Genomic DNA, 5,572 nt, shown 5'->3' with positions numbered 1-5,572 from the left:
CTGTATGTTTTAAAAAAGAATTACTAATACAGGCCACTAGAGCGCAGCATGATAACTGAGCTCAGTCTGCATCATAGAGCACTGTAATGCTCTCCTGTATGTGTTTAGCAGAGCCTGTTCAATCATCAGGTGAAGTTAACCGTGGCTCAGTGGTTTGTGTGTTTCTGTGTGCTCCATCCTTTCTATGCTTTAGGTAGACAAGTTCTTTTGTCATGCAGGATGTTTTAATGTGTGGAATCCATCAGTGTGGCTGTGTGCACTTGTCCTACACATCAATGCAGAACAGCTGCATCATAATCGCTGCGGCTTCCTGCTCTGTGACACAGGCTTCTTAATAGACGCATTAAATCATGGTGAAATATTTATCATCTCTGGCTGTCTCTGGCAAACATTCTCTTTTAAGAAGAAACTTTCTTTTATGTTTGGCCGCAAATGTCAAAACAGACAGAAACGCTGCATCATCCCATTGTCGTTACTCGGCTGAATGCATTAATTATTGATGGATGAAAGTATGAAGCGGTGACATGAAATGGCACAGTGTGACAGCGGAGTCCTGCAGTGGGACATGCTCTTCTCCAAAACCATTTCCAACACAATATATAATAATATCCATCAGAATGGTATTATTTCATTAGAATTACATACAGTTTTTATGATCTCATATTATTTAAGAGACTGCTTAGGAATTGTGCCTTTGTATTTACAACACAGGGTAATAGGTCATAGGAATTAAGGCAGATGAACTTAGAGTGGTTACAATCATCCGGGTTTAAATCTATTAAATCAAATTTGATTTTGATGCAATATTTACACTAAAGCTCTAAGGGTAAGCTCTAAACTGGTAAGGGGCATAACATTTCCCGACCAGGCATCGAGTGCTGCCAATCACAACACACACTGGCCCAGCTAACCAATCACAGCACTTTTTGTATTTCAGAAGGAGGGCCTTCATTTGATACAGGCAGGGCCGGATTTACCTCTTTTCGTGACATAGGCAAAAAAATGTTTGGGCCCCTTCCCTATTAATATAATAGACCTAATATTACCACCCAAGCAAACAAAAATATTTCTTACCCAGTGGAAACCGTTGCAGTGTTTTCTATCGCAATAAGTGCTTGCATTCAGTCAAAAATCGAATGTAGTTCTTAATTTGTTTGAGAACTGAGAAAGACCATTCCATTAATAGGTGCGGCGACGTGGCCACATAACCACTTCGGGAGTGCATTATTTCTCTAATAATTTTAATGGCCTGGAGTCACAACCACACATCAAGACATTGTTAAGATGATTTATTTCAAGACATGTGTCATGTTTCCGTCCTGAAATCTCGTGTGTTATATATATATATATATATATATATTGCTGCTTAATATTTATTTGTGGAAACAAAAATATATTGATTTATTAATATTTTTTGCTGCTTGTTTGTTTGTGGAAACACTACTGCATAGTTTTTGTGTTACATTATCATTTAAACTTTGAGGTGAAATAGAAAAATGAAAGATATTAATAATTTATTCAGTGAGAATGCATTAAATTTATCAAAAGTGACAAAAAAATGTTTTTAATGTTACAAATGATTTTTGTTTCAAATAAATGCTGTTCATTTCAACTTTCTATTGAGTCCCAACCACACATCAAGACATTGTTCAGATCATTTGTTTCAAGACATTTGACATGTTTCCGTCCTGAAATCTCGTGTGGGTTGAACTAATTTTTTTAAGCACCTCATCCCAAACCTTCCGTTGCAAATTCCAAAACGTAATTTTAGAGTTGATAACAGAGGCTTGAGCCATTGATATGCAGGCTTACGCAGTTATTAATGCAGTCTAATGCGGTTATTAGAGAGAGGGAGAGAGAGAGATTAAGTGCATGTGAATACCATAGACTGTAAAAAAAACATGGATGTAGTGTCCGTGACGTCACTCGTAGGTTTCAGAAGTCTCTTTGGAAACCTACGGGTGACGTCACGGACACTACGTCCATGTTTTTATACAGTCTATGGAGGTGCCTGGTTGCTGCCGTGCAAAGACAAAATAACTTCGTTTTTGGTCGAAATGAGTTATTGATAATTTTGAGACATATATGACCTCCTTTATCATGTGTATAAGTATCTTGGAGAAAAGCCCATGAGAAACCAAGGCAGAACACAGTATCATCAGTTACCGCTCTTTGACTTTGTTTTAGATTGCTCAAATTAAGTTACGGTGCTCTGCATTTGTTTAGCCGTTCGTCAATATTACTGTGCCAGCCTGGAGTTATACGGCCTTTGTTTTACTGTCCATTAAAGTCTGCCGGTATCTGTTTAGCCGTTCGTCAATATTACTGTGCCAGCCTGGAGTTATACGGTATTCTGCCTTGTTTTACTGTCCATTAAGGTCTGCCGCGTTTAAATTACGGTGTGACTTGTGTACTTTCATACATCTGTCGGCAATTCTTTGTAGACAAACAAATTAGATAGATCGCGATCTAACAAACTGCTCCATATAACAAAGCACTGTAAAGCAACGACTACATAACTTGGCAACAATAATTAATCGTAAATAATCTTTAAAGGTTTTTTTTTTATATAATGCAGATGCCAGCTCTCAGTCTAGGGCTTCCCACTTCTGCATGTGTGAGGAGTCGAATGCCATGACAGCGTATCCGTTTCCTAGCTTTTCTTGTAACTCGATAAAAAACATTGCAATGAACGTCATCGGAGATGTTTAATTCACAATCATTCTGAGCATTATTCCTGCTGGCGTTCACATCAATCCACAAGTCATTCTTATAGGTTAAGCTATTTTCATTCAGTTAGATGTAAAAACAATAGGCTAAGTATGTCTTGCATCCTTTAATGTTAGCGAACATTGCAAATAAATTGGTTGCAAAACGGTATCCACTCACGTTTAACTTTTTGTCTGGTTGTTACGGTCAGAAAAAAATTGATTTACATTACTATATGTTATAGCCTAGCCAATGATCACTAGATTTTATACAGATGTTACTATAATGATTCTGTAAATGGTGATCAGCACCCAAATATTGTATATAATGTGGAAGTTACTGCCTTTTGCCTTGGCGTGACATCTCACTTTTTGCAGAGAGTACCTACAATAACTTCAAAATAGCAGTAAAAATAAAGTTTGAGATCATTTTCTTTAAAACATCTAATTGCCAGATTTCCAGTGTCTTACCCATAATTCATTTTTCTGGACAAATAAAAATCTTTAAAGCCATTTTTCTAAGTTACACAGTCTAGCCGGTTTCACACTCTGGAGCAGAGCGGCAGTCCACCTGTCACTCAAGTGGCCATGCCCTTAATTATGCAGAAATGTGAGGCTTATTATAATTTAAACGGATGAGTTATAAAAAAAATTCACCCCCCTCACAGTTGTCATGAAGGGCAAAATTACCTATATAGACCAAAAGCACTTTTTGTACCAGGCTGTAAACATGTTTTTTTCCTGCTGTAAAGTTTGGCATTTTAACATGGGGAGTCTATGGGACTGCCTCCCTTTTGGAGCCAGTCTCTAGCGGCCAGTCAATGAATTGCAGTTTTAGTCACTTCCGTATTGGCTTCAAGCGAGAGACTGGGAGGTTGCCGCTTGGTATGGCGTTATTTTAATGACAAATGTCGAGAGCGCATTATTGTAGCGCAAAAGCACATTAATATAATTGTTTTATTTTGTTCAATGTTTGAGGAGCTGTAGTGTACAGACATCTGTTAGAAAAAAAAAGGAGGAGGATATTAAAAGCAAAGTTTATCCGTTTTTACCAAGGCGATTTAAGGTAAGTTGTAAACACCACATCTGCGCTTGTGTGTGATATCTGCCGGCGCCGGCATTTTTCAAATGAACAACTATGGCGTTATTTTAATGACAAATGTCGAGAGCGCATTATTGTGGCGCGAAAGCACGTTAATATAATGCGCGAGCGCGAATCTCCCCGCTCGCACGCGGATTTCCTTTGCTCTGCACAAAACCCGACGCTCTCGCCCAGAGTGTACTCGCACTTAAAACGTGTCTGTCCCTGTTTTTATACAGTCTATGGTCTCCTCTCACTCAAACTGTCCTGTGCACTCGCAAATCTCTCTGTGCTCATGCGCTAGATATTAATCTTTTCGCACCTGAATTAAACGTTGTCAAAAGAAAACAGATTTTTTTCACTAAAGGCCTTTCCTTGTTTTTTATTGTTGTATATTTGTTTTAACATAAACTGGTTATTGTACTTTGTTTCATTACTTTATCTCTTTTATGTTTGTATTTGTCTTTTCTTTTCTGTGAATGCACATATGCATCTCTCTGTAAAATACTTTGTAAACACTTTTAAAAGGCGCTATATACATAAAGCTTTAAACAATCAGACCTCCACAACTGACAGATGAAAATACTATGTGAAATCTAATTGGCTGGGAGGGAACTGAACCTGGAATTCTTTTGACAATCAAAGATGAATCTTTAATTTATTTCCAGTTTAATAATATTTAGCAATGTTAATGAAATGTGGCCTATATTAGAAATGGCTGAATTGGGTGCTTGGATGATTTGTACATAGCCTATAAATAACCTCTGTCCAACTCGTTGGTCTCGGAGCAATTTATCTAAAAACAACATATTAAGCCTATGGCTCTAAAGACTTCATATAAAAGATCAATGTTATGTCATAATATGTCAGATACCGCAACTGAATTTAAAATCATTGCAATAAATTCTCAGTTGGTATGATGGCAATAGTAACAATTCCTATCAAATCAACATCAAATGCAAAAATAGACGTAAATGATGCAAGATATAACACAATAAATGTTCTGATAGAATCACTGTTTGGACATTTATTGGGAGTTTTTTTTTAGTTTTATTAAATCCAGTGTTTGTTTTCAGTTCTGATTTTAGTTAGATTTTTTTTTCATGAAAACCCTATAGCTACACATTCAATGGCACTCTCAACCCGTGAATATACAGTTATATGACAGTTACATGTAATTACATTGTATGCAAATGCATTAAACCCATAGAATATAATGTAGTAATGTTATGACAAATATGGGAAATTCATTATAGTGTTATACAGTATTTGGTCTCCACATCTTAAATATAGGGAATTGTGCATCTGACCCTTAACTAAATCTGTCCTTAATCAGAAGATATATTTATTTATTTATTTCAATCCAAGTGCACAATAGGCTATATGACCACATGAACTTTAAGAATCATATAGGCCTACTTTTTTGTTTGTGTTTAGATAAATCGCTCAGAAGGATTTGGCCAAACTGTTAAACTAGGTTAGGCCTATTTACAAATAATCCAAGCACCCGATTCATTTCTAATATTTGATTATTATGACTTAGTAGTATTAAATTATAAAGAAATTACAGATCCATCTTTGAAATCTGATAGGTTGATAACATTTGACAACGTTTAATTCAGGTGCGAAAAGAATTAATATCTATCCCATGAGCATAGAGAGATTTGTGAGAGCACAGGACACAGTTTGAGCGAAAGCAGAGACACGTTTTAAGTGCGCGCACTCTCTCTGGGCGAGAGCAGCGTGTATTTGAGCGCGCGAGTCCGGTTTAGTGCGAGAGCAA

This window comes from Sinocyclocheilus anshuiensis, unplaced genomic scaffold (assembly GCF_001515605.1).
Source record: "Sinocyclocheilus anshuiensis isolate Anshui unplaced genomic scaffold, SAMN03320099.WGS_v1.1 scaffold626, whole genome shotgun sequence".
In the NCBI taxonomy this organism is placed as follows: Eukaryota; Metazoa; Chordata; class Actinopteri; order Cypriniformes; family Cyprinidae; genus Sinocyclocheilus; species Sinocyclocheilus anshuiensis.
This window is presented reverse-complemented; position numbering follows the sequence as displayed.